General features: G+C 37.7%; 1 non-coding gene across 1 annotated transcript; it reads right to left on the minus strand.

Annotated features, from left to right (window-relative positions):
- Window positions 1-10714: 10714 nt before the first annotated feature.
- On the minus strand, window positions 10715-10816 carry LOC125998387 (U6 spliceosomal RNA). Its single transcript, XR_007491966.1, has one exon. It is a non-coding gene; the product is annotated as a U6 spliceosomal RNA (small nuclear RNA).
- Between the last annotated feature and the right edge of the window lie 693 nt (window positions 10817-11509).

An 11509-nucleotide genomic window follows, 5' to 3' on the forward strand; every position in this document is an offset into this window, starting at 1 on the left:
AAGTTAGGGCTTTCTTTCATTATACTTTAACTTCTATCAAACTGTCATGCATATAGTTTATAATATGTATATATATTTATTATGAAAACTAGGTTCTCCTAGACCACTCTTTCAGCAATTTCCTACTCCTCAGAAGAAACCACCTTCATCCATTTTTTGGTTGTACGTCATTTGCTTTTATGCCATAATACTGATGTATTATCCTATTTCTTAAATTTTCCATTTATTCTTCTTTCATTGTCACCACCCTATAAACCATATTCACTTTTTGAATCGGTCAACTTATCTAGGAGTTGTTGGTTAATTTGATCAACCTACACTTTTTTTGTTTGTTTTTTGGGTCACACCCAGTGGCATTCAGGGGTTATTCCTGGCTCTACACTCAGAAAGTGATACTGGCAGGCTCAGGGGACCATATGTGATGTCGGGAATCAAACCAGGGTTCAACTTGATTTGGCTTCGTCCAAGGCAAACACCCTATCACTGTGCTATCTCTCCAGCCCCTCAACCAAATTTTTGAATGGGTCAACTTATCTAGGAGTTGTTGGTTGCATTGATTTTAACCCTAAGCTAAAGTTTTGCCTTTTGTTTCCTATGATTCAAGATGATGTCTTTGTATGGTGTGTGTGTGTGTGTGTGCATGAGATGTGTGTGTGTGCATGAGAGAGAGAGATACCTGATGAATAAACCAATAAGTTTGAAATAAAGCAAAGAACAGGAAGCAGTAAAAATAAAACTCTGCAATCAAAACAAGCATACAAATGTGTGAATAAGCTATTCAACAGGAACCTGGGAAGATATAGGGCATACAAACAAAGTGATAATAATAAGATTTATCAGGGCATCACATTTGAAACATAAAAGTAAGTTAAAGAGGGGCCGGAGAGATAGCATGGAGGTAAGGCGTTTGCCTTTCATGCAGGAGGTCATCGGTTCGAATCCCGGCGTCCCATATGGTCCCCCGTGCCTGCCAGGAACAATTTCTGAGCCTGGAGCCAGGAATAATCTCTGAGCACTGCCGGGTGTGACCCAAAAACCACAAAAAAAAAAAAAAAAAAAAAAAAAAAAAGTAAGTTAAAGATCAAAGAAAACATTGGGTCCTCTTATTTTCGATACAAATTGGCAACTAGCTTAGATTGCCTTGTACAGTGACCACAGAGGGACTCTGAGATCCAACAGGAAGCAGCAGCCTCAGAAATCTTAAAAGTCCCTGATCTGAACATCTCCTCTTTGATCTACCCAATGCCTCTCTCTCCTCTAGGCAATGACCCTTTAGAAACTGCTTGCTTTTCTCTGCAGCCTAAAGAGTTGTTCTTTCAAGAACTATTTGCCATCACATCTTATCTAATTGTCATGTTGATGTCCAAGATGAACACATGTTCCACCCACAGATTCACAAAGATTTTACACAGGGAACAGATCTTTCTTCACACTGTTTTTTGACACCAAAATGTTAGAACAAGGAGCATTTTTATATATGAAGAGTGAAATTCTTATATCTTCTATTCTGGATACATCCTCCTTAGTTAGATTTCCACTCTTCATATATAAAAATGCTCCTTATTCTCCAGAAAGAAAGAAAGAAAAAAGAAAGCAAGCAAGCTCTGCTGAGCACAGTTTGAATGTGTAATGTTTACTGATTACAGGAAGTAGATACCATATAAGTTGATATCATAATACCTAGAACTGGGCATTTCAGATGGAGCCAATATGATTGGCTCATCCTCTTCACTATCTCTTCTGACTTGTCTTTTATCTCTGCTACCACCATGATGCTCTCATGTTGTCAAGACTGACGCTTTCTCCAGTGTTAGCTCTGGCCTCATTCAATATCTCTCTGCAAGAAAGTGAGAACATTTCAGAGAAATGAAACTCAAGGTCAATACTATTTCTTTTTAAATAAAGGACAAAACTATTATTCTGATCTAACCTCTTGTTTCTTGTGTCTCATCTCCTATATCTTCTATTCTTGATACATCTTCCTTAGTTAGATTTCCACTCTTCATATATATAAATGCTCCTTGTTCTCCAGAATCTTAGACATTATTTTTTCCTCTGCCTCTAACATGAAATCCCTCCCCCCCTTTTTTTTTAGCTACTTCATTCATTCTATAAATCTTGGCTCTAACATTCTATCCTCAGAGAATCCTTTCTTAAACTCATAGACAAGCCAGGTAACTCTGTACTTCCTTCCTATGTCATTACAGCAATTAATTATAAATGTGATTTTCTATTTATTTCAAAGATATTATTTCCGCCATTGTTTTATTGGTCTCCATTTTCCTAACAACTAGCACAGTAAGTAGCACACAATTCATAATCAGTACTTATATCATTGATTAACTCATCATTAATAAGTACGAAACATATCCTGCAAAAGTGGGGAAAGAAATAAAATTGGAATATTTCCAAGCATCTCTCTTTTTCTACTCTGTGCATTTTGGATAAGTTCTGAAGCACCATCCAAAGCAATATTCACTTGCCTTTCTCAAGTCTTATCCTATCCTTTTAAAAGTGATCTTTAGAAAAGTTGTAGTAAATTAAAATGAAACTCACAATAACACCAGGGCTATTATATATCCACTGGTATTTAATTTATTTAAAAAAACAAATGTCTAGGTTTAGCTGTATACAAGCAATATAACGATCCTAGGAAAATTTCAGAGGTTCAAGTGACAGTCCCTTCTCAGGCTATCTTTTTCTATCGCATCTTTTCTTTTTCTTTTTTTTTTTTGGAGGGGGTATTTGGGCTACAACCAATGGTATTTATGGTTTACTCCTGGTTCTGCCCTCAGAAATCACTCCTGGCAGGCTCAGGGACCATATGTGATGCCAGGGATCGAATTCGGTCAATCCCAGGTTGGCTGTGTGCAAGGCAAAGTCCCTACCACTGTGCTATTGCTCTGGTCCCCCTTTTTGGAGGATGATTTTTGGGTCACAGTCGGTAGCACCCAGGGATTACTTCTGGCTCTGCAGGGCTTGGAAGACCATATGGGATGCTGGGAATCAAACCGGAGTCTGTCCTGGAGGTCCGTTCTGGGTTGACCGTGTGCAAGGCAAATGCCATACCACTGCCCTATCGCTCTGGTTTGTTCTGGCCCCTTTTAATGCTCATTACTCATGAAGGTCAGAGAAATAAGCCAAATACCATATGCTAATATGCTATTCCTTTCAGATACACCAAGTCACTTTTATGTACAACTTCAGGCTTCCTTGTGTACCTACTTAATATAAAGAATAACATCTTTGCTCCTCTTTTCTGGATGACTCAGATTGGAGTCACAAAGTCATTCATTTAATCCAGAGATATCTATACTAATTTTCTTGAATAAATTGCATGGTCAACTTCAATCAGAGGCATCTGAAGACAACATAGCCCTGGGATTAATGGGAAGTGAGAGAATAAATATGACAAGTACTTTGTACGAAGCTCACTGGATTCCAAGATCATCACTAAGCTACAAGATATAGCCATCAGAGTGATTGAAAAATCTTGGACTTAGAAACCATTCTTGGTTTTGTCTCTAAAACTTTGGGCAAGTGACCCTATGATTTAAATTTAGCATCTGTAAGATGAGAAAAATGCAATTCCTTGTAGCTTAAAAACAGTCAAGGTCTCTCTCCATTTTTCTAATTCTGAGGTCACAGAAGCCCAAGTTCAAGAAGGAAACATTTGTCCTAAATCTGCAGAATCCTTCAACAATACAAGGGAGGCAAAATTTTAGTTCGGTTAGGCTTTACCACTCTTTTTTGGGATATTTCTACATATATTTCATCACTTTCTGCTTGAGTGCCTCCAGCATATATTTTTCTTTCCTAAGATATATAGAATATTGAAAAGAGGTTTATTTGAAAAGTGTGCCCCTTATTTTATCTCATTGTTATGAAGATCATTTTTCTACATTTATTATTATTGAAACACAAAATGTAGGAATGATTTATTGTTCTAGTTTTAAAAGCCACAATCATCTCAATTTCATGTCTTCATTTAGAGTTGTAAGTCTCATGTTAGGTAATTATTTTCCCCAGAGGACATTGGGTCTAATCTATAGACATTTTTATTGTCACAACAGAGAAAGGGATGTTTTTGGAATCTGATGTGGGTAGAAGACCATAGCACTACTAAATATAAGTCAAGACAAACTCTTCCCCCACAACAAAGACCTAAGGCCCCACATCTCAGTGATGTTGGGGTTGAGAAGCCCTGTTTTAGAGAGAGGCTATGGGTCCTGTCAGAAGAGAAAGCTTTGCTTCAATTTTGTGGTTCAGCAACCTAAATTCTGAGACAAATGCCCTCTCTTGAAACTTCATTCCCTCCCTCCTCTCCAGCTCTGACAAACAGCTGCTTCAAAATAGTAACATGCAAAGTCTATCTTAAACACATGGAGACAAGAAATTCAGAGCTAAGTTTTAAAAATTCGAGGCTGGCACTCTGCTGTTAAAAAAAGACAAAGCCTGAAGGTGCCAGGGTGTGAGCTGGAGACAAAGTGTCAAGCCAGGCTTAACCCCTGCTGATTTTGGCTTTTGTGGGCTTCAGGCAAGTTCACTCTCTCTCTTATCCTGGGGTGGTTTTTCTGTGGTTTCCTTCTGACTTCTATAGAACTTTGAGAAATAAACATTGGCAACATCAAGAACAGACCTCAGAAGATGGAGATGCTTTAGGTTTGGAATGTACATTTGTCAACATTTCTTTGATCAAATCACAGAAACTGGGCAATTAATGATCTCAATTCTTCACACTGAAGACATCATTGCTGTGCCACTTATTTGTTCAAAAAGTCAATTACCTGTTGATATTGGAAGATGTAAAAGATAAGGTAGTGTAGCCCAAAATCATGTTTTCAGAGACAAGCGAACGTGGGTTTCAGCCCCACCCTATGGGTTACATTTCAAATGAGTTGCATAACTTCTCTGTACCTCATCTTACTGTCTATAAATGGGAAAAATAAATTCTCCTGGATGGGCATAAAGGTACTTAATAAATATTAAACTTTTGTCTAAAGGCAATAATTGTCTTTCAAGTCTTATGTTTTGTTTTGTGGTTTTTTGTTTGGTTTGGTTTTGGTTTTGATTTTTGGGCCACACCCGGCAGCGCTCAGGGTGCCTCTTCACTCAGAAATCGCTCCTGGAAGGCTTAGGGGACTATGTGGGATGCCAAGAATTGAACCCAAATCTGTTCCAGGTAAACTGTGTGCAAGGCAAAGGCCCGACCGCTGTGCTAGGCTCTCAAATCTTGAAATCAAACTATGCACTTAGGAAAAAGTAAACTGAAAAATGCAAGCCACAAATGATATGAAAGTTTGGTTTGAATTCAAAAGGATCACAAATAGTTAACTTATACTTATTTAAAATATTAGTAGTACATGTAAGAAACATGGAGATTCATAAGAAGTCAGAAATATCAGGTTATCATAGATAGAAAAACTGAGGACATATTTTGGAACTGTCAAGTTGTCAAAATTACCTATTGGATGTTAATTAATATACATGTAATATTGGACTATTGCACATTCACTGTAGCATAATTATAAGACCTGTCATATGTAAACTAGAAAATAGTCTGTTTTCAGAAATCACCATAATATATGAAACCACCACATAATTCATCACAAATACTTTTTATCAAATTTATTAGGCTGCAGTTCAGTTAAGGATTGGATAATATGATTAGTTCTGGAAGGCTAGATGTGATTGGCTGACTTTGATTTGAGTTTTGGATTTAATTCAGGTTGTTCTTTTGTTCAGATTTATGTTTATTCTGGGCCTATGATTAAGGGGTCACTAGAAATTCAAACTTGTCTTTCTTTTTCTTTTTTGGGGGGGGCCACACCTGGCAGTGCTCAGGGGTCACTCCTGGCTGTCTGCTCAGAAATAGCTCTTGGCTGGGGCTGGAGAGATAGCATGGAGGTAAGGCGTTTGCCTTTCATGCAGGAGGTCATCGGTTCGAATCCCGGCGCCCCATATGGTCCCCTGTGCCTGCCAGGAGCAATTTCTGAGCCTGGAGCCAGGAATAACCCCTGAGCACTGCCAGGTGTGACCCAAAAACCAAAAAAAAAAAAAAAGAAATAGCTCTTGGCAGGCACGGGGGACCATATGGGACACCGGGATTTGAACCAACCACCTTTGGTCCTGGATCGGCTGCTTGCAAGGCAAACGCCGCTATGCTATCTCTCCAGGCCCTCAAACTTGTCTTTCTAATGGAAGATTCAGCACAGTAAAACCAAGCCAAACTATGAGAAATACATTGTAAAACCTTTGCTTCTTCAACATCTATTCATACTCAATTAATAAATACAATTCACATAAAACTTTCAATGGGAGGGCATAGAATAAATATAAGGTAAATGCATTCATAATTTGTCACAAGGGAATAATGTTGTCCCAGGTAGATCAGAAGTATGGAAATATTAAATTGTTTTTTTAATGGTCACAATAAGATTCTTTGGAAAGAAGTTATGTACTCAATATGTGAAGTAGATCAGAGAAAGGAGAAATATACCAAAGACAATTAGTACATGTATACTGGAAGGAAAAAAGCATTATATATACATATACACCGCATTCCAACATTGGAAAATTACATTGGAAAATGACATAGTAAAGAAAGGCTTATACAAGTAAATTATAATGGAAAGGATTGGGCCTTGTCTAGATTATAGGAGGAGTCTACAAATATTCCTGGCAATAATATATATATTTTATTGAGACACTGTACTAAGAATTTTGGGGGGGTTGGGTCACACCTGGAAGAGTTTAGTTCACTCCTGGCTCTACACTCAGAAATCACTCCTGGCAGGCTTGGGAGACCATATGGGATGCCGGGATTAGAACCACCAACCTTCTGCATGCATGGCAAATGCCCTACCTCCAAGCTATCTCTCTGGCCCCTGTACTAAGAATTTTATGTACTTCACTTTATTTAATCTTCACAATAACCCAATGTGATAGGTACTCTTCTTATTTCTATGTATCATTTATTTTCATTTGAGGAACTCACTCAGCTGTGCTTCAGGGATTATTCCTTCTGTCTCTTCTCAGAGATCATTCCTGGAAATGGAAATGGGGGCATTTGTCATGCCAAGGTCAGCCAGGGTCTTCTGTATACAAGGCAAACATGTTGTCTTCATTATCTCCATTTTTAAAGTGAGGGAACAGAAATTACCTACCCAACATCACATTGTTAGAAAGTAGGATTGAGAGTTTGATAAGCACATTTAGAATGTACTCTACCATTTGTTTTCTCAATTTTTACCTTACTATAGTATTAAAATGTTCATATTATATCATACTTGGTCATATCCCAAGCACGTTCTTAGTGACCAATGAAATATTCTAATGAACAAGTGGAAGTCTTGATATGTTATGAATTTTTAGGATGAAGAAATATAATGCAGGGGAAGAGGCATGGAAGTAAAGTATGGTGAAGGGATATTGGTACTTTGATAGTGTGCATACTGTGGTAAGATTGTACCTCTAAAATACACATAAGATAGGGCCGAAGCTGTGATGCAGCAGTAAGACATTTGCCTTGCATGCTTCTGACCTTGGATAAACTGCGTTTCAATCCCCTGGTTTCCCATATGATCCTGCAAGCCAGGATCAAGTTCTGAGTGCACATCCAGGAGTAACCCTTAAGTGTCATCAGGTGTGGCCCAAACTCAAAATAAATAAATAAATAAATAATATATATATATATATAAACATTTAAACCCTGTTATCTCAAATAAATTACAATTAATTTCAGAATGTTAGCTGACCAGAGAACCATTAAAAGAGAAAAAATGCTAGGCAATAAAGAAAACAGCACAGATTTCTGTTCAACTAAGGTTTAGCTAGCAAAACATTTCATTTATAGTTATATTTCTTGAAATGTGACCAGGTATTTAATAACTCTATTTAAAGTTCTGTTTAGATTATGAGTTAAACTCCTAATTTAACTTTATATACCACTTACTGAGAGAGAGAGAGAGACAAAGAGAGAGGAGTGTTTCTAAAAAATAAATGCTGCCTAACTGTAATAATTTTCTCTATTTTTTAAAAATATTTGAAATTATATTTTTCATTTAACTTCTTTTCTTGTTATTTTTGAGTCATATCAGGATCTACTTGGGGTTTATTTGTGTCTTTGCTTTCAGGGGTCACTCCTGGCAGAACTTGGAAGAGCATATGTAATACTGGGGACTAAACTCAGCCCCTGGTCAGCTGTGAGCAAGGCAGTTAAATCCCAGAATGACATGCAACCCCTGGATCAGGAGTGATCCCTGAGCATTGCTGAATGTGGCCCCAAAACAAAACAAACACTACTATAGTTGAATATTAAAATAAAACCAATTATGAGTATTTAGCATAGTTATTATAGTCCTACATTCAGTCTCTTCTGCACACAATATGCTTTTATAGCTCATAAGTTTCCATTGCAATAGCACTACCATTTTTGGTTTTTTTGGATCTAAGTCCTCTGTTTTATCTGGTTCATTTCATCAATTTCTTCATGGCATTCTATTCAGGTAGTAGTTTTCAGCCATGAGAGTTTATCAGGAGATAGAAAGTCATTCTCAGCAAAGTTACAGTGAACTGTCATTCCTTGACTAGGCATGTGTGTGTGTGTGTGTGTGTGTGTGTGTGTGTGTGTGTGTGTGTGTGTATGAAGTTCTCTTTTAATTGGAAAGAAGATACCAACTCAATGAGTTTGAAAAGACTTTATATCTTAATTTTTTTCTCCAGGTAATAACTGTTCTTTCTCTATTTCTATTTGATATTTAGGTGACTACATTTCTATACATGAAAAGATTCTCTAAATCCATGGCCCAAGCCATCAGCACCAAAATGCTTTCAAGTCTTCCATCTCTTTCCAAAGTTTAAGCAATTATTTGAAGCATATTCTCAGAGCAATAAACATAGAAAAGAAGACACTCCCGAAAATCTCCTCTTTAATTACTCTATTATTACTCCTCTTTGGGACCAGAGAGACAGCACAGTGGTAAGGCACTTACCTTGAATGTGGTCAACCCGGAACAGACCCAGATTTGATTGCTGTCATTCCATATGGTCCCCTGAGTCTGCCAGGAGCAATTTCTGAGCTCAGAACCAGGATTGAACCCATGGCCTCATATTCGCAGATTCAGTATTTTTGGAGGTGGAAGCAGGGTTGGCTACATCTGGTAGTACTCAGGAGGGCTCATGACTAGATTCATGCTTAGTTATCACTTCTGGAGACAGTGAAAGCATTATGTGACATACCTAGGATTGAACCAGGGACGTTCACATGCAAGGCAAGTAGTGCCTTAATCCCTGGTCTGTGTTTCTGACATGGAAACAGAAACATTTAACTGCTGAATCATCTTTCCTGCCCCTGATAGTTTTAAAAGGTTATTCAAATTTTGAATGCTTTGAAAATTGTGCAGTGCATTGCTATAAAACACCAATATTTACATTATGCTATTATAGAAATTGGCTTAGCCTATTATCATAGCTTATCTATATTTTATACATATTAATGCAAGTTTGTAATCCTCAAATCACAAAAATATTCATGAATCATTTATATATATTCATTGTAGTGCTTAGCCAATAACCAAGATATGGAAGCAACCAATTTCCCAACTATGTATAAATTGATCAAGAAATTGGGATATACACACAAGGGAATATAAAATACCTGTAAGAAAACACAAAATCATGCAACTAGCCATTACATGTATGGAACTAAAAGGTGTCATGTGGAGTAAAGTCAGTCAGAGGAGAGGACAAATAAAGAATGATCTGTCTCATATGTGGACTTTAAAGATGCAAAGTTATGTTGCAGCAAATGGCCAAGTGCAGCAGAGTTAGAAATCCACAGAACTTTTTTTTTTTTCTGTTTTTGGGCCACACCCGGCGGCGCTCAGGGGTTACTCCTGGCTCTGTGCTCAGAAATTGCTCATGATAGGCACAGGGGACCATATGGGAAGCCAGGATTTGAACCACCATTGGTCCTGGGTCGGCAGCTTGCAAAGCAAACGTCCTACCACTGTACTATCTCTCTGGCTCAGAACTTATCTTTTGACGGCAGGGACTTGGGGTCATGTGAAAGTGAGGGACTTTGGGATAGTGATGGCAGGAAGTGAATACTTTGGTGGGTGAAAAATATGTGTGCACGAAGCCAGCATTAATAGTGTAATAAATCACAGTACCTAGATAAAAAAAATTAAAATGTATTATTTTTCTAATAAGGGAAACACTGCATCTTCTTGTCATTCTACCACAGGAAACAATTCTGGAATTTGCTTTCCCCACACAGGGTTACTCTTTGCTAGGCACAAGTTTTCAGTAGTCATGTATGGGCTGATCTTCAAACAGCCATGGTATTCAAAGCTATTTGTGACTTGGAAGACAGAAGTGGTGGGATTTGGAATGATTCCCTTTTAAGGCATATATATCAGCATTGCATATTAGCAAAAGCTTAATCCTACTACACTTTAATGGCATGAACTTTTATGAAGTACACTCTAATTTAAAATTTAAAATTACTATTTGGGGGGGTTAGGCCACATCCAGCAACACTTGGGGGTTACTCCTGGCTCTGTTCAGAAATTGCTCCTGGCAGGCTCAGGGGAACATATGGGATGCTGGGATATGAACCACCATCCTTCTGCATGCAAATCAAAACCCTACCTCCATGCTATCTCGCCGACCCCAAAATTACCATATTTGACTATTAATGATATACCTCCAGAAAATCAAGATAAGGTAAACACAATGCCATTCTTGTGCAGGGGCCATGCTAGTATTCTTTGTATCATTCCAATTTTAGTATATGTGCTGCTGAAGTGAGCACAAGATAAGTTAGATACTATGGACACAACCTTGTTTCCTGTATATTTTCCTACTTTATTCTACCCTTCATACATATATAAACATATACACAAACACACATACATATGCACACCTGGCTTCATCAAAGTTCAAAAAAAAACTTAAAGAAATTCACATCAAGATTCAAGTATATAAGCCCTTATACCATTACCTTTCCTTCTTTGAAGCAAAATCTTATATTTTGCCTCTCTACAAAGACATGTCTACTACCTGCATGCCTACCTACCTATCTAGCTACACACACGAGCACACATGCGTGCACGCATACACACACACTCACACATACACACACACACACACACACACACACACACACACACACACGCACACACACGAATCATCTAAAGGTCAAAATAGCATTTAAGAAAGTAATTTCAATTTCTATATATGTCTAAGAATTTCTACCATCAGATTCTTTCTTTGAAGTGAAAGCATATATTTTATCTTCTCTACTCCCTGATATGGAAAGCTAAAATTTAATCTTCACCTGTTCTAATGAACAAAACATGATAGGTTACCAAATGTGTGAAAGCCAAAAACCATGTGAAAAACTACCTAAAAAAGATGAGAAGCCCATTTGGAGGGAAAATATGTGGGTTGCCAGTGGGAGTTTTTCAATATTTAGCTTTTTACATAGGCTTTTGCAGAGAGGAAA

Source organism: Suncus etruscus, chromosome 20 (genome assembly GCF_024139225.1).
Source record: "Suncus etruscus isolate mSunEtr1 chromosome 20, mSunEtr1.pri.cur, whole genome shotgun sequence".
Taxonomy (NCBI): Eukaryota; Metazoa; Chordata; class Mammalia; order Eulipotyphla; family Soricidae; genus Suncus; species Suncus etruscus.